Consider the following 25,883-nt stretch of genomic DNA (forward strand, 5'->3'; position numbering starts at 1 on the left):
GGCCGGGTGTGGTGGTTCACGCCTGTAAATCCCAGCACTTTGGGAGACAAAGGTGGGAGGATCCCTTTAGCTCAGGAGTTCGAGATCTGCTTGGGCCACATAGCAAGACCTCATCTCTACAAAAAATTAAGATTACCTGGGCATGGCACACACCTGTAGTCCCACCTACTTGGGAGGCTGAGTTGGGAGGATCACTTGGGTCTAGGAGGTCGAGGCTGCAGTGAGCTGTGATGGCACCACTGCACTCCAGCCTGGGTGACAGAGAGCCCTGTCTAAAAAAAAAAAATTAAAAAAAAAAAATTAAAAAAAAAATTGCCGACATATGCAGTTAAAGTAGAGTTGGGATCCTTGAATGATGTCCATGCCTGTTCAGGCAAAGCCCGAGTTGCTGGTCCCCCAAACTTCTTTAAAGAAGTTTACTCCTGGTAGCTTGATTAAGTATCTTTGTCCCATGACCGTGGGGAATAAAGAGTTCAGTTGTAACCCCCTTTTTAAACTAAATGGCCGCAGAGACAAGGCAGTCCCATCCTCTCTTCACACATTTGTGCAAGTGCAGCTTTATTTCCCACCGTGCAGCCCCAGGAGGCCGCCTGCTCTTCTGCACTCACTTCCTAGGCATCCCTGGCCGCCCCTCGCCCCTCCGCAGGCTCTCCTTCTGGCCTGAGACTTCCAGCTAAGACTCATCCCCTCCACCCGAAAACTGCTCCATGGGGCACTACATCTACCTGGAAAGTTCTCGATTTCCAACTGGAGCCTGTATATTGCTGGTTGTGTCTCAGCAGTTCTTACAGATCTGGGCTCACAACGGGAGTTTAGCAACAGTTCTACCCTGGCTTCCTGGACCCAAGAAAATCCTGTGTGCACATACGGCCGCCGCCTTTGGCGTCTCCCGCGGATTAGACCAGTTAGGAGGTCTCAGTAGGCTTTAAGCAGGACAAGTTTTACACTTGGCCAAATAAGGGTCAAGCTAAGCAAGGCGCCTCCGCACGCCAAGCCAGAGCGGTGCGGGCTGCGGATCCTGCCCAGCCGGGAGCCCAGTGCCAGGCGGCGGCGGCCTCCCAAGCGCGGCGGCAGATCCGGGCCCGCCCGGAAGTGCCCGGCGCTGGAGGAGGGAGCAAGAGCCCGCAGGAGCCCGCGAGCCGCCGCCGCCGCGCGCACGCGCCCTCGCGGGCTGGGGGCCGGGGCAGGAGTCGTAACTCGGAAGCAGGAGCCCAGACGGACCCGCGGCGGGGGGGTGGGGGCTGCGCGGGGGCGGGAGCGGCGGAGGTGGCCGCCCCTGGCGGCGGGTTTGTTTATCCCGGGGAAGAAGTTTAGAAGCGGGAGATAGGGAAGGAGGGCGGGTCGGGAAGGAGGGATGCCGTTCGGCGGAGGCGGCCGCCACAGGGACTTGCCGCCATCACCCCTGCCGCTGCCACCGCAGCCTCGGGCTCCCAGGGCCGACGCGGCCGCTGCCTCTGCAGGAGAGGAGTCTCCGCCGGGACTGACCGCTGCCGCCCCGCACGTCCAGGTAGGCGCCCCTCCCCCTCCCCCTGGTCCCGCGGCAGCCCCGGGCGCTTGCTCCCCTCCCCCGGCTCGCCGAAGACCGGCGGCCTCCGGCTCGTGCCTCACTGCGCCCTCTTCCCTCTGGGTCCCGGACCCCCGCTCGGGCGGCGAGCTCCGGCCTGCTCTGGGGTCTACCTCCCAAGCCGCCGGACCGCCCTTCCCTCGCGCGGCGGCGCAGCTTTCCCCGGGGATGCCCCCAAACCCTCTTTGATTTCCCAGCCTCCGCCTTCCAGGATCCCCTTTCGTTTTACACCCGGGCCTCGCCCCTTCTTTTCCTCTGGTCTCCCTCCTCGTCTATACCTGTATACCTCCACGCCTGCCCCTTTTTACCTGAGTGCTGCCCAAAGCCAGAAACTGCCTCCTCTCCCACCGCGCAGCGTCCACTTTCATACCTCCTCATCCCAAATACAGACACTTGAAACTCTCATCCCTGGTAGCCCATTTTAGGCAGAGTTCTCAGCTCCGCACACCGCTCAGTACCTCCACTCCCATGGTCATGCCTTTAACCTCGCCACCTGCTTTCTAATACATTTTTGCTCACTTATACCAGAGTACATCAAGCTAACCGAGCGGTTCGGGGTCCAAGTCTTGAGAAAGCCCACTTTTATTCCTGCTGCTCTCCTTTTTCCTAATTCTTTTTGAGTCGATGTATTTGTATACTGATTCAACGTAAAAGAAAAGGGATGGTAGCATTTTCTCTCTCAAAGCAGTCACAGAACCCAGTAGAAATAATATTCACCGTCTGCTTATCCTAACTTTCGCTTCTCTTTCCTGACTGAACTCTGTCATTCAGTGATTCTTCCCAGGCTTCTGATGCTTTGTCTATATTTGAATAATCTTGGGCCTAGTTTGACCCGTTGTAGTACTCACTTTCCTACTTGCAATTGAATTCACTGTTTCTTGGACTGGAAACTGACGAGGTAAAAGGTTCATACCTTGAAAAATTACTTCTCTCCTGCCACAATGGGATTGGTGGAATATTTCAAATTATCATTTCATCATTCTTGTGAGAAATGTTGCCTAGTGGTTAAGAACTCTTCTCTAGAGCTCAAACTAGTATAGTTACCAGGGTGTAAATCCTTGCTCTGCCATCTACCAGCTTTGGCTTTGGAGAAGTTATTTAATATTTCTTGGCCTCAGTTTTCTTACAGCTGTAAAATGGGGTTATGTATTACCTCATAGAATGGTGCTAATAATTGCACAAGTAAATACAAGTAGAGTACTTAAAACAGTACCTGGCACAGGGCAAATATCTGATAAATGTTATCTTTATCATCACTCCTTAGTTTTACTTGATCCGACTTGTGGGTAGGTTAATTCCAAGACAGGAAAGTGGGAATGGAAAGCTACTGTCTTTTTTTTTTTTTTTTTTGACATTTAACATCCTTTTTTTGACATAGATAGCATTTATAATTTGTTATTGTATAAATTAATTCCTTCTGATTTGAAAACTACAGGGTTGTAGCCCACCAGTTGCAAGTCAACTGACTGCCAAGCTGCAGATAGGTCAGTCTTTATTTCAGATGTCTATTTGGAACTTCTACAATTTTACTTTTGTTTTGAGAATAAACAAAGTGAAACTACTGTGTATAATAGATTCATCTACTGGAAACTGAGATTTTACAGATGAAAATGTTAGTACTGTAAGTTAAATACTCAAAACTGGTGGTATTCTTCGTACTCATCTGACCTTTATCTTCAATCACTACTCAAGATAGAGCTTTGGCTTGGCTTCATTCAGAAGACTGGTGGCCGTTTTCTCTTCATGTGTTACATTCATTCATATTCACATGTCTTCTTGGCTTGGTGTTTACAGAATTTTACTCACTTAAAAAAATGCTGACAGTTTTTGCCGCATTTGCTTACCTCTTGTGCACTATTGCTTGTTTATTACATTTTTAAAGGACTCACATTAAAGGATCTGAATAGATATTACTTACTTTAGTGTTGTTTTAAATAGTAAAAGTTTGAAATCACTATTTGCTGTCCTAATTACATGTAAAAATATGTACATATGTAACTATCAAAATAAAAATGTTTTTCCATTTATAGTTTAAAATCATTCTTGTGCCACCATGGAGCATATTCCATACTTGGGGTGACACTGTTTTTGGTAATCCTGTTCCCTGACCTAGAATAACCTTTGCTCTTTCTCCTGCATATCCAGGTTCTACCTGTATTGCACCTCTCACTGATTCCACCTAGTTCCTTCCAACATTTCGTTTCTTGGCTTTCCTAATGTCTATATCTGCATTTTTGGCCATGAATTTTTATAAGCAGTGCAGATTGAAGAAAACTTCCCTAGAATCAGACTTTTAAAGCTTATAGAACTTTGAAAGGCTGGGATAAAATTGACATTTAGCATCTACTCTATGCCTAGCACTATTTCTTTGGTTTTGTAAATACTCTTTCCAAAAATATTTAATGAGCATCTACCATGTGCCAGGCATTGGGGATACATGAGAGTGACCCTTCTGCACCATGTTTCTGGGTGAAAATCAAACCCTAATGCTCTGAGGCATCTAAGCTATGTAATGAATTATCTCATCTCCTGTGCACCTAGAATGGTACTAGCTATGTACCATTCTTGAGAGAACTGAGGAAGTGGTTACTCCAGTCAGTTTTTGTGGGGCTTAATTTCTGCAAAGCCCTAGTTGAGAAAAGCTCCTGTACAGAGAAGAGTAATATGCAGTCTCTGCTTTTTTTGTAATTTATATTCTAATGTGGCACTGTCAGGCAGTTTATATATATTAACTTTTTTAAACCCCATAATAATTCTTTAAGAAGACTTTTTTATTCCTATTTTACAAATGAGGAACTTGAGAAACAGATGAGTTAACTTCTGCAAAATCAGACAATTGAGAAAGTATTGCAGCCAGGCAACATAGTTCTCATCGATTACTCTTTTGACTCTCACACCTTTCACTTCCTTGCTGATTTACTTTAGAGAAGACTCACTTCCTTGTTGATCAGAGAAAATTCTTCACCTTTCTGAATATCTTATTTATTTATTTTTATAAATGTAAGCTTCACAGCAGAGTTTCCTTCTCTTTTCATGTTGTTTAGTAAAGAAAGTAAAGGAGATGTAACTCTTGTAAAGCACCTCGTCAAAAGTCTTATGTCAAGCCTTATGAAGGCCTTTACATTTAGTGGTCAGGCTCACTGTTTTGTTTGCTTACTTGGATTTGTTCACTTAACGAAAGTTTATTAACAACTCATCTGTGCCAGGCACTGTGCTAGTCTCTGGTGACATGTGGTAATGGAAAGATATTACTTGTATTCATGGAGGCAGAAGTCTGTTTGGGGAATAAAATAAAGAAAAAAATTACAGGCCAGGTGCAGTGGCTCCTATCTATAATCCCAGCACTTTAGGAGGTTAAGGTGGGCTTATCACTTAAGGTCAGGAGTTCGAGACCAGCCTGGCCAACATGATGAAACCCCGTCTCTTCTTTAAAAAAAAAAATAGCTGGGTGTGGTGGCACGCGCCTGTAGTCCCAGCTACTTGGGAGGGTGAGGCAGGAGAATCTCTTGAACCCTGGAGACAGAGCTTGCAATGAGCTGCACTCCAGCCTGAGCAACAGAGTGAGACTCTGTCTCAAAAAAGAAAAAAGAAAAAATTGTAAAAAGTAATTAGTTACCATTACTGCTACAAAGGAAAATCATTGTAAAGAATGAAGGCCCACCAATCCATCAGGGAATGCTTCTCTGAAGAAATGACTTTTAGACAGAAACCTAAAGGATGAACTTTTAGTGACCCAAGTGATGTTGGCAATTTCAACTTTCTAGAACTGACAGACCCAGTAAGAACTGAACCTTAGTACATGCGGTTGGTTGATGGGGAATAGACTGGAGCAGATCACAATGGCCAAAATCCATGCTAAGCATTTTGTACTTAATCCCAAGAGCACTAGGAAGCCACCAGAGAAAACAGCTGAATAAGTTACCCAAATTTTTGCTTTAAAAAAATCACTTGGCTGCTCTGTAGAGAATAGGTTGGAAGGAGGCAAGTATAAATACGGGGAGACTAGTTAAGTCATTGTCTCTCAAGCTTGTCTGTGTTGAAGGACCAATTTTGTTTTAATTTTCAATTCATACTGGTATTTAGTAACACACAATAAGATGTTTGCTGTGGCAGTGTCAAATTGCTGTAAAAGTTCCTAAATGCTTTCTCTAGGTTTCTATATTTATTTCATTTCAGACCAATAACAAAAGTTTGTGGATCAGTGTCAGTGCACAGATCACAATTTGAATAGTATGGAGATTAGCTGTTATAATAATGTAGTCAAGAGTTGATGGAACCTTGGTTCCGGATGGCAGTGATAGAGGTAAACTAGCCTGATTTGACAAATATTTGGGAGGAAAAATTATATAGATATAATAGATATAGAGGTGGATGAGATTTGGGGATCCTGGGGAGAGGAAAAGGCTGACTTCCAGGGCCAGTAGTTCTTGTGCTTCAGGTGGGAGTACTGGGGGAGGAGCAGTTTTTTATTTTGTAGTTTCAGGGAAGGGGGAGGTATTGGTCATTTTTCAATTTGAGGCTTGTTAAACTTGAGACTAAGACACAGAAGTAGAGATGTCTAGTAGCAATTGGATGTATAGGTCTGGAGCTCAGCAAAGAGGTTTGGACTGGAAATAAATTGGAAATAGTCAGCGTACAGTTTATAATTGATTTCTTGGAGTGAGGGATGAGATTGCTTAAGGAGAGAGTATAGAGAAGATAAGGGGGCTTATGAGTAAGCCCTGTGAATCTTTTGCATTTGAACTTTGGTAGAAAGAAATGGAACTAAAGAGGCTGAGAAGGAAGAAGCTAGAGATTGGAGGAAAATTTTGTTGGTATCACTGAAGCCAAGGCAATAGACTGAAAAAGAAGGGAGTGGCCGGCTGAATATTTTGAATGCAACTGGGAAATCAATCAAGTGGCAAACTAAGGAGCATATGCTGAATTCAGCAACAGGAAGAAAATTTTATATTTCTGGTAGTCAGTCCACCCATAAACTGTTTGACGATGAATTTTGTATTGATCTGCTAAAACTACAATCCTAAATTAAAATATTAAATCTATAACATGAGCCTTATCTGTCTTCCTGAGTTCAGACATGTTTTTGTTTATCATTTGGCTGTTCTATAAGTATCTAAAACTTTTCACAGCTTATTCATTCATAGTATGTATTTCTTAAATAGTCACTATTTATCAGACACTGAATACTAGACTTCTAGGTATGGGATTAGAATTCAGAGATTAGGGACCATGTATGATTAAACAAATATTTGTTTTTCTTGTGTGATGAGTGCTGTCATGGCAATTTATTCAGGTTGCCTTGGAAGCACAGAGCAGGGGCATCAAGGGAAGCTTTCTAAGGAAAGTGACCCTTGAGCAGAGTGTTTCTGAACGTCGAGTTACATAGGTGGAGAGGGCGAGTTAATCATAGGTGGCAGAGGAGTTTAAAGAAATGATACTTTAAGTAATTTGAAAGTCTGCAAAGGCAGAAAATGGGGCTAGATTACATGGGTAGTAGGTTGGAGAGGTTGGCCGTACCATTTAAAGGTTTCTCACTTGAACTTGTATCTTTTTTGGATTTGTTTTTTTGATTAATATCCTTACCACCCATACAGTCAATAATTGTGGAGGTATCTTTTTACTATCTTTAAGAATGAAATATTTCTTCGTTTGAGTATTTATTGCCCAAGATAGTGTTTAATTTTGCTAGTTAGCTTTACATTATATGTATGAAACCCATACTTACAGATTCATTCAATAACTGATAGCATACTTAAATATTTTAGTTATATTCCAGTGACTTAGTATGGAAGAAATTTTATGTAACTTTTTCTCTCAATTTTAAGGAGTTAAGGAAAGCCTTGCTAAGGATTGGTGAAGATGTACTATTAAACCTATGGGTTTATGGTCAGTGATGGTGTTTTTGGGCTCAGTAGAATGACAGCCGTCCCCTGATAGCTTAAATGTTATTTTAGGTGGTTGTATTACATCAAACAGTCTACAAATCCCTGGACTTCTCTCTTGAATCATGGGTAGTATACAGTTTATAGACATGGATAAACTTTTTGAAGAATACTGTAGTTGGTAAAAGCTTAATTGGCAAAGGCAGTGTCTCATAGAAAATAATGGGATAGAAAGGAAAATTATGTTAAAATTAATTGTATTCTTTATTTTATTTTATTTTTATTTTATTTTATTTTTTCGAGACAGAGTCTTGCCTTGTCACCCAGGCTGGAGTGCAGTGACATGATCTCAGCTCACTGCAACCTCTGTCTCCCGGATTCAAACAATTATCCTGCCTCAACCTCCCCAGTAGCTGGAACTACAGGCATAGCCACCATGCCTGGCTAACTTTTGTATTTTTAGTAGAGACGGGGTTTCACCATGTTGGCCAGGCTGGTCTCAAACTCCTGACCTCAAGTAATCTGCCCGCCTCAGCCTCCCAAAATGCTGGGATTATAGGTGTGAGCCACTGGGCTGGCCAAAGTGAATTTTAAAAACACAGTGAATGAAAAGTTCTAGAAGACATGTACTTTGTTTTATTTTTGGCAGAGACAGAGATCTCGCTGTATTTCCCAGGCCTGTCTCAAACTCCTGGCCTCAAGCGATCCTCCCACCTTGGCTTCCCAAAGTGCTGGATTACAGGTGTGAGCTACCCAACGCAGCCATAGAAAGAATATACTTTAAAAGGGGGTCAGCTTTTTCAAAACCTGTTTCTGAAATACCTTCTTGAGTTATTGTGGAAACATCATTGTGTTATTCTGATCTGCTAGGGTGGTCTTCCTGAAATTTCATGTTAGGAAAATTATAACTTTAAACATTTCTTTTTCCTAGTTCATACTGGCTTTAAAATCTTTTGTTCTTGCCTTTTCCTTGGTTTTAAGTTTTGTATGTCTTATATAAAAACTGTATGCTTTTCATGTATTTATTATGGCTCTTACAGGTACCCTTTTAGAGGCCTTTTATCTTTATGTTGAACATAACTATAGCTCCTGTTTGGTATTCTTTATACCTGCTTATATGTTCTAAAAGAGGTCAGAATAATTATTAGCATTATATTCTGAATTGTGTAATACATGAGACTAAACTTTACATAGGTAAAAGCTAGCAGATTAAAATGATTTTTTTATTCTCAAGTATAAAATTTTTGCACCTCAAAGCATCATTGAGACAGGTTAGATATACCTGAAGTGAAAGTATGATGAAGTTACTCATCTCTGCAATATGGATATATTTAGAAAATACTCCCCTTCCCCCAGCACCCACACTTCTTTGGAGTTGGTGTGTTTGCTTTCATCCTATATTAGATAAATAAATACAAATATTTAGGGTTAACAGTTAAAATCAAAGAGGTGTTTTTATTTTCTGCAGAACTGTAAGGTTAATAGTATACCTAAAAAGTAGTATCATGCTTTTGAAATATTATTTTATAGGTGTGAGCTGAGAATAAATTAAACAAAAATAACGAATAAAATATAATGTTTTATTTATTGACAAAGAAAATACCATTGTTTCCTGTTTGGGTATGTTTTCCGAAGCAAATTTAACAATTTTTTTCTTGTGTAAAATACATTTGTATCTCCCCTCCTTGAACCCCCCAGTTAAGTGATTTTTTAAAAAAATATATTTTATGTTTTTGAAGCTGTTTTAGGTTCACTGAAGAAGTTGAATGGAATAACAAATAAAATATAATGTTATATTTATTGACAAAGGAAATAATATTATTTCCTGTTTGGGTATGTTTTCTAAAGCAAATATAACAATTTTTTTCTTGTGTAAAATACATTTGTATCTCCTCTCCTCAAACCCCCCACTTAAGTGATTTTTTTAAAAATAGATTTTATGTTTTTGAAGCTGTTTTAGGTTCACTGAAGAAGTTGAGCAGAATCTACAAAGATTTTCCATATATCCCCTGCACCCATACAGACATAATCGCCTCCATTATCACCATTCCCCACGAGAGTGACCCATTTTTTAAACTGATGAATCTACATTGACCCATCATTATCATCCAGAGTGGATGGTTTACATTAGATTCACGGTTGGTATTGTTTAGTATATTCTATGGATTTGGACAATTTTTATGACATCAATCTACCATTATGATGTCTTTTGCAGGGTACTTTCACAGCCTAAAACTCCTCTGACCTAGGCCTGTCCATTCTTCCTTCCTGCAACCCCTGACAGCCATTGATCTTTTTACTGTTTTGCCATTTCCAAAGAGTGTAGCCTTTTCAGATTAATTTCTTTCACTTAGTATTATGCATTTTAAGTTTCCTCTGTGTCTTTTCATGGCTCAATAGCTCATTTCTTTTTAATGCTGAATAATATTTCATTATCTGGATGTACCACAGTTTATCCGTTGACCTACTAAAGGACATCTTTGTTATTTACAAGTTTTGCAGATTATGAATAAAGCTGCTATGAACAACCTTGTGCAGGTTTTTGTGTAGACATAAGTTTTCAGCTCTTGGTAAATACCAAGGACCATGATTGATGAGTAGCATGTTCAGTTTTGTAGGAAACCACCCTGCTGACTTTCAAAGTGACTGTACCATTTTGCATTCGCACCAGCGATACGTGAAAGTTGCTGTTGTTCCACATCCTTGTCAGTGTTTGGTATTATGCCGCTGTTGGTTGACGTACTCTATAGATGTCCATTATGTCCAGTTGATTGATAGTATTGTTGAGTTCAAATTTGTCCTTACTGATTTTCTACCTGCTGGATCTGCCCATTTCTGTTAGAGGGGTGTTGAAGTGTCCAACTACAATAGTGGATTCATCTGTTTCTCTTTGCAAATCAGATTTTGCCTTACGTGTTTTGACACTCTGTTGTTAAGTACATACAAATTAAGAATTATGGAGAATTTACCTCTTTATCACTTTATAATGCCCCTCTTTATTCCTGATAACGTTCCTCAAGGTATAATTAAGTGATTTTTTAAGGTAAAGATTGCAATAGTCTCAAGGTGTTTTTTAAGCTGTCATTTGGATATATTTTTTAATGTTTTAGTAGGAAATTCCTCTGTAGTTTTTATAATATAAGACAAAAAGTGAAATAACAGTGCGTGTAAATTTGTTCTGAGATTGCCAAGGCAAGTACAAAAACAGGAAGCTACCAAATACCTAAATGAATTTAATTTCATTTAATTACACTTTTTTGGTGACAATATTTAGGCTCAGTTTAAACCTACTAACCATTTAGGAATTACGTCGAGTTTTGGTAGAAAAGCTCAAGTGGGGCATGGGCACACACTAAGCAGATTTGGTCATTTCTGATTGCATTTAAAGTGCAACCTTTATCCTGCATGTAGAATTTAAAAATAAAAATAAAAAAAATAAAGTACATCTTTTAAAACATGAAAATACTTTTTCCTGTAAGCATTTTATCAATGGCATTTGAGAACTGCCTTGAATTGTGAAGTATCTTGGTTTGTGCGTTAATATTGTTGATTTTATTTTCTCGGGTGTCTGATTTATTTTTACTGTTGTCTCTCTGCCTCTCCGTACCCCAAGTCTTTTATCAACAAAAATTTCATCTTTAAGTAGTTTAATGAAACCAGTATTTTTATTCGCACATGGGCCTGAGAAACTGACAGCTTTCTACAGTGGTAAATATAACCTTTACATCAAATTTCCTCATAGATTATTTTACTAAAAGAGAAGAAGTACCCTTTGTAAAGCACTTGTGCCGGACAGACACTGTGCCGAGTACTTAAGACATTTTATCTCATCTACTTCTTATCAGTAACCCATGAGGTATAGATAATATCGTAATTTTTTTGAATCACAGTTGCTATCAATTACCAGATGGATTATTATTTTATGTACCCCAGAGAGAGAGAGCACTGCGGATTTTAATTGTAAGATGCTATCAACTTCAGAAATGTTAAAATGTGACAAAATAGCTGTCTTAGAATTAGTGAAAGATGGAATTAGTGCTACCTTGTTTTGTGGTTATCACTTAGGGTTCTCCAGACAACTCACCTCCCAAAATGATGTGAAGTCAAGACAAATGTAGGTCTGCTTTACTCCAGAGCTCTCCAGGCATCAGAGCATAGAGACTAGGAGCATACAGCCAGCTTGCCATTTAATAGCTGTATGACTTCAGGGAAGTTACTTAAAGTCTTAGTTTTCTTTTCCGTAAAATGGAAATAGAAATGACAATGGTAAAACCATATAGTTATGAGAACTGAATGAGTTGTATATACATTTATAATGTGCTTTCCATGAGGTTAAATGCTCTGCACATATATTGGTTAATTAAAACAGTATTGTTGTTTCTGATCTAAGTAGTTGCTTTAAGCTTAAAAGAGAGAGGAAAAGAGCCTTATCAAATGGTTCATTGATGTTTTGTGCACATAATAAATATTAAAGTAATTTATTGATTTGTCCTTTAAAATTAATGTAAGATTGCAGTCTTGACAATTTTGACATCTAAATTATATTTTTATTTTGATAAAAATAATACTGTATAAAAGTTTGGGTGAAATCTGCTTTCCTTTCATCTCTGTTATGACATATTTAGTCAGAATATTGATGTGCTATGATGGATATCTTGAAAATAACCTGTGATACAGTTGGGATTCCTGTCAACCTCGTAAGAAACTGATTCAGAAATTTTTTTAAAGGGTTTCAGTATTATTGACGCATGTTTTAATTTCAGTTAAAATACACTGCCTTTTCATTGCACGGTGTATAGAGGAAAGATAATACCGAGACAGTTTTTGTAATAGCTTTATGTGCGGATGATTTTGTTGGTTCACTTTGAGATTTAAAATCTTGTCATCTTTCTGAACCACAGTTCTGTACAAATAAAATAAAATCTTTTCATATACCCTGATAACAAAAATGGATTAAGACTTCCTTTGAACTTCTTGCTTTTTGCCTTATTCCCACTTTTGCTTTGTTTTCATTGTTTTGTTTTGGTTTTTTTCGGACTCACATTATTCATTTACTTCACAAATAGTTATTGACCGACTGTTAAATGCCAGGTCCTGTGTTTACAGTGATGAATTGGAAATAGCCCTTGACCTGGAAGAACTCACTATTTATTAAATGTCTAGTCATTGAGTATTTAGGCATGGTGCCGAGGACTTTCTATATACATCTTTTGATTTAATCCTCGTAACTACACTACTAAGATAGGTCAGTGCTTCTCAAATGTTTCTATTAATAGATGGCAGAGAAGAGGAAACTCTTGGGGAATCAAAGGGAGGTGACAGTCCAAGTGTGGTAATGGTGATGGTGAAGGGGGAGAGCTTTGATGTTAAAATTCTTTTCAGTTTAGTGTTTTCTCTTACAAATGATTTGAGGCCTTGGTGGCTGTCACCTGTAATCCCAACACTTTGCAAGGCCAAGGTAGGAGGATTACCCGAGGCCAGGAGTTCTAGACTAGCCTGGACAACATAGCAAGACATTGTCTCTATAAAAATTAAAAAGTTACACTGGACATGGTGGCTCACGCCTGTAATCCCAGCACTTTAGGAGGCCAAGGCGGTTGTATCACCTGAGGTAAGGAATTTGAGATTAGCCTAGCCAACATGGCGAAACCCCATCTCTACTAAAAATACAAAAATCAGCCAGGTGTGGTGGCACACGCCTGTAATCCCAGCTACTTGGGAGGCTGAGGCAGGAGCGCTTGAACCTGGGAGGCGGAGGTTGCTGTGAGCTGAGATTACACCACTGCACTCCAGCGTAGGCAACAGAGTGAGACTCCATCTTAAAAATAAAAATTAAAATTAAATTAAAAAATTAGCCACATGTTGGTGTTGCTGTGCACGCATGTAGTCCCAGCTACTCAGGAGGCTGAGGCAGGAAGATCACTTGAGCTCAGGCATTTGAGGAGGCAGTGAGCTATGGTCTTGTCACTGTACTCCAGCCTAGGAAATAGAGCTAGACCCTAACTCAAAAAAAAAAACCAAAAAAATTGGCTTTTGCATTCTGTTAACATACCTTTCTTTGTTTTGATATAAACAAAATTTTAATGTAAAAAAATTTTAATTAGCATGAGGGAAGATTCAAAAAAGTATCCTGTTCCCATTTTAGGGTAGAGGGAGTGTGATACTGGGAGCAGGATTTTATTACACACTTCAGAGCATCAAGGGTGCTTATTTATTTGTTAATTTTTTTTTTTTTTTTTTTTGCTTTTTTAAGTAAACTTTTGAAGTATAACATGCAAAGACATGCACATATCATCATACATCATGTATGGTATTTTATCCTGGCTTCTTACTCTAAACATACATATATGGTTATGTGATCTGTGAACCCGAATATCTGAGACAGGTCTCAGTTAATTTAGGAAGTTTATTTTGCCAAGATCGAGGACTTGCGCTGGGGTAACAGCCTCAGGAGGTCCTAATGACATGTACCCAAGGTGGGCAGAGCATGATTTGGTTTTATACATTTTAGGGAGACATGAGACATTAGCCAGCATATGTAAAATGAATATTGGTTTGGTCCAGAAAGGCGGGACAACTCGAAACTGGGATAGGGCTTCCAGGTCATAGGTAGGTAAGAGACAAATAGTTGCATTCCTTTGAATTTATGATTAGCCTCTCCAAAGGAGGCAATCAGATACACATTTATCTCAGTGAGCAGAGGGGTGGCTTTGAATAGAATGGGAAGCAGGTTTGCCCTGAGCAGTTCCCAGCTTGACTTTTCCCTGGGGAATGTACCTTGTAATATAATCATTGGGTCATATGTGTGCTTTGTTCAGTTTTAGTATAACCCAGTGATTTCCAAAGTTGTACCAATGTATATAACCTCATCAGCAGCAGATGAGAGTTCTAGTTGTCCCATATACTCTGGAACATTGACTTGATATTCTCTCTCATATATTTAGCCATTCTGGTGGGTGTAACATGGTATTAAGTTGTGGTTAGGCTATTTTCTCAAAGTAAACATGATTCCTTTCCCTACTCCTACCCTTGGTCCCCTCTGTGCACACCAGGTGAAAGTGGAACAGAGACTTGTGTATTTTCGTAAAACCCATCAGATGATTCTGGTCGCCTTGCCAGTTGGTAAGAGGCAAAATATACAACAAATTTAAGTATAATTTAAGGAAAATGAGATGGTCGTGAAAATTATAGCTCCACAGTGTAGTTTATTGGTTTTCTGACAAATAGTGCACTTCTGACTTGCTAAATATGGATGAGTTTTAAGATTTTGCAGGCTGGCGAAAAGTTTTATAGGCTTTTTTATTTTACTGAGTGAGTTTGCAACATTGGCCCAAAGCTCTAATTACACAATGCTGGAATGCGCTTGTTCTTACTTGACCATCTACCCAGATTGCAGGTTGTGTTCATTCATTATTCTATGGGGTTTTGCTACAGTTTAAAGAAGGGAAACACTATATGAGCAGATGTTTCTCAATTTTCAGAACTTGAAAAAAGTTGACAAAGTAACCATTTCCTCACAGCATCCTGTGTGTTGTTTTATATTTAATTTCTTGTTGTGTTTTTCTTTTAAGTTTCACAGAAGTGTTGCTAAGCTGTATTTTTTGTCATTTTGTAGTGAAAGCCCAAGAGTGCAAAAAATATTTTTCCCTTGTATCCTTTTCAGTGTTAGGATTGTCGTTAATCTTTTCTCATTCCTTAATCATTATAGATTATGTTAGAATAATATGTAGGGAAGTGTCATTCCTGTACCTTTTGGGAATAATATTTGTTGATTTCTTTTAAGATATGCACATAAACTCTTAACTCCAGATAAGCCCATAGTTTTCCCTTTCTACATTTTATATGCCTAACTTTTTACAGCTATTATTTTTATAACTGGCTTCATTTCTTACTGCTGCAAACTACTGTTTTAAGGTAGAGCAACCATTTGATAAATACTTCTGCTCTACATATTCAAGTATTTACTGATTATTGCTAGTCACAGAACTCTTGGAATTATTAGCTCATCATCAGAAGAGCTAAGATGTCATTCATTATTTGTAAGATTTTTATTTTGAAATAAACGTGTTTGACAATAATTAGCTAAAAAATAAACAAACAAACCAAGTTTAATGAAAGCATGTGCTTATGAAGCTGCTATTCTGCTTTTAAAAGTTTTCTACAGCATTGTTCATCAGCTCAAATAAGCAGACAGTGGGTGGTTAGATTGATAAGGGGTGGAGGGTTTACAGGATGGTTGCGGTAAAAGAACAAAGGAGTGAAATGTTAAGTATGCTTGCTAGAGGGTGTTTGAAGTGGTGATGCATTGTGGGTTTTGAGGTTTGATAAGGAAGGAAGTGAAGCCATAATGGGAATAATGACTTAAATGGGAAGGGGCTAAGGAAGTATTGGTAATAAGAGATATTGAGGGATTAAATTGGTGACAGAACAGGAATAAGGTCTGTTGTAAAAGATATACTGAGGTTTATTTTCAGAGTTGGTCAGGCTATTGTAGGTAATAAGTTTGTTTGGAAAAGACTGCTATAATATTATGTGGGTGAGATCATTCGGGAATGTCAAGGAATTTGATGCTGGTAGGTTGCAAGTCCACAGGGTACACTCATCCAAGGTGATGATAGAAATAGTGAAGAAAACTATGGAGGGAGACAAGTGCTGAAGTCCTCCATAAGGGAACCTAACTATTAATAGAAGAGGTGAGCCCATGATAGCCAGGGAGAAGAGGGGAAGAGGGTATTGCATTTGACTCACACAGTTGCCAGTTTTGCAAGAAGGCTGGAAAAGTGGTCTGGAAACAACATCAGGGAGTTGAAAGAACTCTAATTGCTCCATACTTCTTTGGTCTAGATCCTTCACAGGTGTAAGAAAAGAGTATTATTTGAGCAGTTCTGGTTTATCTGCTTTAATTAGGTATTTACCTCTTTGACCTTATCGTCATAATCTTTGTTTCACCAATGCCTGACCTATTTAGGTACTTAATAAATGTTTGTTCTGTAAATGCTAGACAAATTGAAATTGTGCCAGTGTCCTGGAATTCTAGAACAAAGAACATTGCTTAGACATTTAAAAAAGTGATTTGAAAACTAGTAAAAGAACTGTTACTTTAACACAATTATATTTTCAAAGTATGGAATTAAGTACCATAACTATAATGAGACATGTTTGTGTTTACAGGCATAATACAGGAAATAAATTACATAATTTTTTACATAAATAGGTGGATGACAGTTTCTTGATGGATTATAAAGGGTAGTTGGGATGTTTGGGAGAACATTCTTGATTTTTAGAAGTTGGCAGGAGGATATTGTGAAATTGATGCGTATCTTTTAGAACTTTCGACAATTATTACACCTCTGATGTCTGGCTGCTTTTTACTTTGTTGTTTCCTTTCATTGGAGCATTAGACTTTTGAGGACTGAATTGTAGCAGATTAATTTTGGGGCAAGATGGGTAAAGAAATCTTCAGTAATTTAAAGTAAAAAATTTCTGGCCGGACATGGTGGCTCACACCTGTAATCCCAGCACTTTGGGAGATTGAGGCGGGAGGATCACGAGGTCAGGAGGGCGAGACCATCCTGGCTAACACGGTGAAACCCCGTCTCTACTAAAAATACAAAAGATTAGCTGGGTGTGGTGGCAAGCGCCTGTAGTCCCAGCTACTCGGGAGGCTGAGGCAGGAGAATGGCGTGAACCCAGGAAGCGAGCTTGCAGTGAGCCAAGATCGTGCCACTGCACTCCAGCCTGGACAACAGAGGGAGACTCTGTCTCAAAAAAAAAAAAAAAATTCTGACCTAGGCCACGGCACAGTGGCTCATGCCTGTAATCCCAGCATTTTGGGAGGCTGAGGCAGGCAGATCACCTGAGGTCAGGAATTCAAGACCAGCCTGGCCAACATGTGGTGCAACCCCGTCTCTACTAAAAATGCAAAAATTAGCTGGGTGTGGTGGCTCATGCCTGTAATCCCAGCTACTTGGGGGGCTGAGGCAGGACAATCACTGGAACCTGGGAGGCGGAAGTGGCAGTGAGCTGAGATCTAGCTATTGCACTCCAGCCAAGGCTACAAGAGCGAAATTCTGTCTCAAAAAAAAAAAAAAAAAAAAAAAATTCTGATTGCTAAATGAAGAAGGAAGAGAAATAATGAAGGCAAATGACTCTATTATGATTTTGTAAAAAGAAAAATAAGACACAAAACCTTGGAATTTGGGGAAGCTTTAATGAAATGTTTAGCCAAATTGTTCTGAAACAGAAGAGGTTGGGGAAGAATGAGAGAAGGGAGAGGGAGAGAACATAGCTTTTATTATAGATGAATGTTTTAGAACTAAGGTAAATTTGAAAAATGCCTAGAGTTAATATTAGTAGGTCCAGAAATGGCAACTAACTGTGCAGGAACTACCCTAAGTGCTTTATAGACCTTATCTCCTGTAATACTCAATATGACCTTTCTGAGTGAAGAATTATTCCCTTTCTGAAAATGAGAAAACTAAGGGCCGGAAAAGGAAAGTAACTTGTTCAAGGGTATAAAACCTAAGTTTTTGTTTAATTTACAAAGTTTTATACACAGACTTTACAGATATATTTCAGTGAGTTTCGAAGGAGGTATTCACCAGTGTAACAACAGCCAAATCAAGATATAGATCATTTCCATTACTCCAGAAAGTTCCCTTGAAGGTTACACAATTCTTAAGAGACATGTTAGACATCAGTCTGTCTTCTTCCAGCTGCACCTCCACATTGCTCGTATTAAAAGGCAGATGAGAGCTGCTGGAGATAATCAGTGTGAGAAGAGCAGAGTTAATAGCTGGTATATACCTGATGGAGAGCCAAGCAATAAAAGTTTAAACAGCAAGACTAAAACCTCAAAAACTATATTTGGACAAATTTAACTCTGCTGTCCTTCATAGTTCCCAAGATTATTACTACTTTGTAAACAAGTTCTATCTTTGAGTTTTATATTGAATAATTTATTGAGTGCTTTCTGTCTACCAGACACTGTACTAGGTGTCTTTTCTACATTCCCATTCGATATACCAGTCATTTGAGAGAATTACCATTTGTTATTCCCATGTTATATACAAGAAAACTGAGACCCAGAGACCTTACACTGCTTTGGGATCGAACCCAAATCTGATATCAGAAACTAAACTTTTAACTGTGATGGTGTTCTCTGGATCATTCTGTAATACTAAATTATTTTTGATGCTTTATTTTAGAAGGCATTAAATTATGTACTGTTTTGTAAACATCTAATTCTTTACTAGTGGTTGACTTCTTATCCAGTCAGCATGTCTTTGCTTACTGTCTGTCACGTTCTATACTAGGCAGTGGTTGCATAAAGATGGAAATATAGTGATCTCAAGGAGCTTAGCGTATTTGATGAATTGGAGAAGTCATAGTGTTTTCACTTAAAAATTCTGGATTCATTTGCTGGGCGTGGCAGCGGGCGCCTGTAGTCCCAGCTACTCGGGAGGCTGAGGCAGGAGAATGGCGTGAGCCCGGGAGGCGGAGCTTGCAGTGAGCCGAGATGGCGCCACTGCACTCCAGCCTGGGCGACTGAGCAAGACTCCGTTTCAAAACAATAAATAAATAAATAAATAAATTCTGGATTCAATTTCTGATTTCTTGGGCTTAAAAAAAAAAAAACTCTGTGACCTTTAGTAGTGTTGCTTTTCTGTGTTTCAGTTTCCCTATCTGTAGAACAGAAGTAAATACTTAACAGGTTTGTCTAGAGGATCAAATGAAATAATGTGTGTGAAGAATAAAGTTTAGGTGGGAGGATCACTTGAGCCCAGGAGTTCAGGACTGGCATGGGCAACATAGTGTGAGCCCGTCTCAAAACAGACATAAAATTACGCAGGTATGGCATGCGCCTGTAGTCCCAGCTACTTGGGGGAGGCTAAGGCAAGAGGATTGCTTGCCTAGGAGGTCAAGGCTGAAGTGAGCCATGATCACGGCACTACACTCCAGCCTGAGTGACAGAGTGAGACTCTGTCAGAAAAATAAAATAAAAAATAATTTTTTTAAAAAAGTAAAGTTTTAATGTGTAAAGCAAACTCTTACAGATTATTGTACTATTAACTACAATACATTTGATTAATTCTATGTGGGTAGCATTTTTTGTGAAAGTCCCAGTTAGCTAAGGAGTAATTTTTACCCAGGAAAATGGTATAGGGCCAAAGGGTGGTTAGTGAAAGTTTTACAGAAGAGGTGACATTTAAGATTAAAATGCAATGTTGGTGCTTAAAGAGATAAGGTTATATTATCTGCCACTTACTAGTTGAAATATCCTTCTCCTCTATGAGCTGAATAAAAGAATTGTGTTACTATAAACTAGAGCTTGAATTAAATTGACTAAAAATTTTGTTATATCAAAACTGTATATTTTTGTATTCCATAATGTTTTATAAAAGACTAATTATGCATAGGTAATTTCTGATTCCTTCTGTCTTTTAAGAACTTTAAGCCATTGCTGAAATTTGCAAAACTTTGTAGGCCAGTACTCGAGTAAATTTATTTTTAGAGACTGTAGTGAACTTGGAGGTACTGCTTTGGTATTACGAGTATTTGGATGATCCTGTTGCTTTTATCATGTTTGTGTTGCTTAAAAATACATACATACCTGCATACACACATGTACACAGACATACATTTGGTCACAACATTTGGTTTCAGCTATTTGTAATTTTTACCAAAAAAGGTATGGTCAGGTTTGCTATTTTGTTTATTTACTTAAGCACATTGGAAGTTGTAGAAGATTTTATCTGGAGGACCTCTGAGAGCTAGTTCAAATTATGAGGTCAGATACTGTCTTTGTGTTGTCCTTCCTTATTTCCACATGGCCTACATTAGTGTAGGTTCCCCCAAAATACTCAAATGGGTCAATGAATAAGAAAGTGAACAAATGAATGAATGATTTTTTTAAAAAAAAGAAGAGGCTGTGCAAGTTTCCTTTGTGAGTAGTCACCTGACTGCTAGTCTGGCCCATTGTAGTTTACTACCCTGTTTATATATTACTATAATTTAAAATCTTATCTCTTATAACTGTAGTTATAACTGTAGTTATAAACTGTGATGCTAACTGAATACAGTTGATTTTTTAAAATCCTAATACCGTATAAGACTGTTAACATAGGTACACTGGGCTTCCTTTTTCCTTACATGCCTGTTTATACAATATTATTAATACATAATAGAAAAAATTGTACTTGTCACAACTAGCATGCTATATAAATGTAGTTGTTTGCAAATGATGATTTTAAAAATTGGTTTCCAGAGATCCAGAATATCTTTAATATGTTATGCTGTAGAAAAAGTAGTCAGGTTCTGCAGTGACCTATAGTTTGTATTTTAAAAGAAGGTAATTGCAGTGTGAGGAAATTATTTGGTGATGTTGAGTAAATTTTACACTACAGTTTATGAATCTGTATTAACTTATGGTAGAACTGGACAGAACTTAGTAATTCTTGCCTCCAATTCTGTCTGTAGCCAGAAGCTCAATGATGTGCCAAAGAGTACATAGCCTGAACCATGAAATTGGTAGAAGTAGAATCCAGGTATCTCAGCACATGGACCCCAGAGCTTTTTTTTTTTTTTTTTTTTCCTTTTTTACTGTTGCCATGGAAAATGACATTATGCCTATATCTAGAAATATTGTTAGATGATTTCTTGCTTTTAATCTTTTCTTTGAAAATACATTAAAGCAACAGAAATGAAGTGATTTTGTGGGATTATATTGTGGTACACAGGGGTTCACTCTTAGTTTAATTTTCAGTTGTTTATTTTTTGTGGGAGAACCCTGGCAGTAAGTGACAAGGCAGCAGTAAACAGAGGCTCTAAATCTCCTCTTTTATAACAGCATGTGTTATTAGCTTTTAGGAATCATCAAGCAGAAAAAGAGTTGTTCCAAAAATATCTGGAAGTCTTTTTTCTACCCTTGTAAACTTTTCATATATCTATACAATGTAATTAAAACTACCTCCTTGCTTTCAGTGTTGGAGGATGTTGTGGATTTCAAAAGAGATTCCCTAACATTGGAATAAGACTCCCCAAAAAAGAAGTTGAAAGTAGTCCAGTTCCTCAGGATAGTACCCAAGTAAAATGGAAGACTTATTCAGAGATGGAGGACAAATGAGCAGCTGGGCAAATGGTGATGAGTTTTTTGGGTGTGTTAGTGAGATTGATAGCTTCCTGGTTCAGCTTTCAGACTAGAACCAAGGTTCTTAATGTGAGATCCCAGGACCACCTGAGACTTCATTAGAAATGCAAATTTGGGAACCTGACCCAGACCCATTGAACCCTTAACACCCAGACTGAAGCCCAGCATTTTGTTTAACCAGCCCTCGAAGGTTATTCTACTGCACACTTAACTTTGAGACTTACTAACCTAGAAAAACATAAGCCTTAAGGTCTACCATTGTAATCACTTAGAGTGGGGGACTGTTGGCTTTAGGACCACATGAAATTACCAGTATTCTGCTTTTGACATACAAAAATGTCAGTGTCATGTAATTCAACCTGATACAATTGACTGAAAAAACACTATAGAATAGCGATTTCTCTTATGACTGAAGGACCCAGGTAAGTAGACTATAAGGTAAATGAAGGTATTTGTTCATCTCCACCCTTTTTTAAAAAAACTGGGGTTCTGTGTAAATATATTACCAATGCCAATTACTTCAGTGTACCCATCCTCTCCTTCCTTTCCCCCAGCTCTGTTGGCTTCCCCCTTAAATAGAAATATATATAAGAAGAAGGAATATTTTTTCATGTCCTTAGCCAGTTTTTTTTTCCTGAGGGTTCAGCTGTTGCCATTACTGCATCTTTAACCACCCACTCTTCTTGCCCCTGTAACATTCTTTTCAATAGCAGTGGTGTCCAGCTCTGCCACTTAGTCTAATCAGTCTGCTGAAAGACACAGCTGTTTCTGTTTCAGAGAGGAGCCTAAATTGACTAAAATTTAGTACAAATTTTAGTCAACTTTAAGTAAACTGGTTTTGAGTAATTAAAACTACAAGATGGACTTTCTGTTTTCATGTGTAGGTCAAAATGAGCTATTCCATTAATTCTCTCAAAACGTGTAACCCCCTTCCTTTTTCATTTTATTTTTAAACCAACACTAAGTGTTGTGCTAGGCTTTGCCTTACAGAAATGAATAAAATAGAGATGATATTATACTTAGGTAATACTGCAGCCATGCACCTAAACTTTATAGTAAAAGACAATAAATGAAGTAGGCTAGTGGGGGTGTATATTAGTCCGTTTTCATGCTGCCAATAAAGACATACCCGAGACAGGGCAATTTACAAAAGAAAGGTTTAATTGGACTTACAGTTCCACATGGCTGGGGAAGCCTCACAATCGTGGCAGAAGGCACGTCTCCCATGACAGCAGACAAGAGAGCTTGTGTAGGGAAGTTCCTGTTTTTAAAACCATTAGATCTCATGAGAACATCACGCAAAACACCCACCCCCATGATTTAGTCATCTCCCACCAGGTCCCTCCCACAACACATGGGAATTATGGGAGCTACAAGATGAGATTTGTGTGGGGACCCAGAGCCAAACCATACCATTCTGCCCCTAGTCACTCCTAAATCTCATATCTTCTTCGCATTTCAAAACCAACCATGCCTTTCCAACTGGTTTTGAGTAGTTAACCCCCAAAGTCTCAACTCAGAAGTCCACAGTCCAAAGTCTCATCTGAGACAAGTCCCTTCCGCCTATGAGCCTGTAAAATCAAAAACAAGTTAGTTATCTCCTAGATACAGTGGGGGTACAGGCATTGGGTAAATATAGCTGTTTCAAATGGGAGAAATTGGCCAAAACAAAGGGGCTACAGGCCCCCATGCAAGTTCAAAATCCAGCAGGACAGTCAAATATTAAAGCTTCAAAATGATCTCTTTGACTCCATATCTTGAATCTGGGCCATGCTGATGCAGCATCCTATGGTCTCAAGCAGTTCTGCCCGTGTGGTTTTGCAGGGTACAGTCTCCCTCCTGACTGCTTTCAAAGGCTGGTGTTGAGTGTCTGCAGCTTTTCCAGGCGCACAGTACAAACTGTCAGTGGATCTACCATTTTGGGGTCTGGAGAGTGGTAGCCCTCTTCTCACAGCTCCACTAAGAGGTGACCCAGTAGGATTCTGTGGGGGGCAGGGGCGGGACTCTGACTCCACGTTTTCCTTCATCACCGCCCTAGCAGAGGTTCTCCATGAGAGCCCCATCCCTGCAGCACACTTTTGCCTGAGCATTCAGGTGTTTCTATATATCTTCTGAAATATAAGCAGAGGTTCCCAAACTTCAATTCTTGACTTCTGTGCACCTGCAGGCTCAACACCGCGTGGAAACTGCCAAGGCCTGGGGCTTCCACCCTCTGAGGTCACAGCCTGAGCTGTACCTTGACCCCCTTTAGTCACAGGTGGAGTGGCTGGGACCCAGGGCGCCAAGTCCCTAGACTGCATAGGGCAGAGGGACCCTGGGCCCAGCCTATTAAATCATTTTTTCCTTCTAAACCTCCAGCCCTGAGATGGGAGGGGCTGCTGCAAAGGTCTCTGACATGCCATGGAGACATTTTCCCCATTGTCTTGGAATTAACATTCGACTCCTCATTACTTATGCAAATTTATGCAGCTGGTGTGAACTTCTCCTCAGAAAATGGGATTTTCTTTCCTATCACATTGTCAGGCTGCAAATTTTCCAAACATTTATGCTCTGTTTCCCTTATAAAACTGAATGCCTTTAACAGCACCCAGGTCACCTCTTGAATGGCTTGCTGCTTAGAAATTTCTTCCGCCAGCTACCCTAAGTCATCTCTCTCAACTTCAAAGTTCCACAGATCTCTAGGGCAGGGGCAGAATGCCGCCAGATCTTTGCTAAAAAGTAACAAGACCCACCTTTGCTGTAGTTCCTAACGCTTTCCTCATCTCCATCTGAGACCACTTCAGCCTGGATTTCATTGTCCGTATCATTATTAGCATTTTGGTCGAAGCTATTCAACATGTCTCTAGAGAATTCCAAACTTTCCCACATTTTCCTGTCTCCTTCTAAGCCCTCCAGACTGTTCCAGTCTCTGCCTGTTACCCAGTTCCAAAGCTGGTTCCACATTTTTGCGTGTCTTTTCAGCAGCACCCCACTCTACTGGTACCAATTTACTATATTAATCCCTTTTCACACTGCTGATAAAGACATACCTGAGACCGGGCAATTTGCAAAAGAAAGATTTACTTGGACTTACAGTTCCACATGGCTGGAGAAGCCTCACAATCATGGCAGAAGGCAAAACACATGTCTCGCATGGTGGCCGACGAGAAGAAAGCTTGTGCAGGGAAATTCCGGTTTTAAAAACCATCAGATCTCATGAGACTCATTCACTATCATGAGAACAGCATGGGAAAGACCCGCCCCCATGACTCAGTCATCCCCCACCGGGTTCTTCCCACAACACATAGGAACTATGGGAGCTGCAAGATCAGATTTGGATGGGAACACAGAGCCAGACTGTATCAGGGTGGTAGAAGTGTTTCACGTGAGCTGACTGGCAGTAACTGATTTGTTTTCCAGATAATTGACATACTGTGTTATATACTGCTTTTTTCCTACTTAATAGTGCTTTTTTGAAAAGAGAAGTTGTGGCTGGGCATAGTGGCTCACACCTGTAATCCCAGCACTTTGTGAGCCGGGATGATTGCTCAGGACCAGAACTTTGAAACCAGCCTGGGTAACAGCAAGACCTGCATCAGTACTGAAAGTAGAAAAAACAAACAAAACAAAAAAACAGTTAGCAAAGTATAGTGGCACATGGCTGTAGTCCCAGCTGCTCAGGAGGCTGAGGCAGGAGGATCACTTGAGCCTGGGAAGTTGAGGCTGCAGTGAGCCTTGATTGTGCCACTGCCCTCCAGCCTGTTAGAATGAGAACCTGTCTCCAAAAAAAAAAAAGTTGTAATTGTATCAATTTTTGCGTTATGTAAGAGAGTAGAGAGAATAAGATATCATCCATTTTCACCTTCACTCCCAGTTTTATTGTGCTTGCTTTTACTTGTATAAGTGATTTCTGTAATGTTCTATATGTTCTTTATTAGCTCTAGATAGTATTACCTATGTTTCTGAATCATGGTCTTGTTCCTTTCCTTACTCCTTCAGTCTCACAATTTTAATTAGTTGTTAATTTTGCATCATCAAGGTATTTGCATTTTGTTCTGACTATAACTTTTTTTACTTTTTAAATCAGTTCTAATGATGATTATATGAATACTTACTATGGAACAAAGTGGAATGTCTCTACAGTATGAAATGTAATCCTCTGTACATGAAAATTTCATCAGTTGAAAATTTTCCAAGTGGAAAGTTCTTGTGGATTCTCATCTGATTGTTGTTGTTTCCTACTCTTCCTCTGAGGTTATTCAGCTCTACTGTGTCTTCACTTCCGTGTTTTCTTCTTCATTTGGTTAGA

At 39.4% G+C, this 25,883-nt stretch overlaps 1 protein-coding gene across 8 annotated transcripts in view; it reads left to right on the forward strand.

The window, feature by feature from the left end:
* The first annotated feature begins 1,154 nt into the window (after positions 1-1,154).
* SPOPL (speckle type BTB/POZ protein like) overlaps positions 1,155-25,883 on the forward strand; it is a 65,444-nt gene continuing 40,715 nt past the window's right edge. For all 8 annotated transcript variants that reach the window (XR_282513.4, XR_012420936.1, XM_074008592.1 and 5 more), the window contains exon 1: positions 1,155-1,507. The gene's annotated coding sequence lies outside the window, so the exon portion shown is untranslated. The remainder of the gene's footprint in view (positions 1,508-25,883) is intronic.

The sequence above is a fragment of the Macaca fascicularis genome, chromosome 12, assembly GCF_037993035.2.
Source record: "Macaca fascicularis isolate 582-1 chromosome 12, T2T-MFA8v1.1".
NCBI lineage: Eukaryota > Metazoa > Chordata > Mammalia > Primates > Cercopithecidae > Macaca > Macaca fascicularis.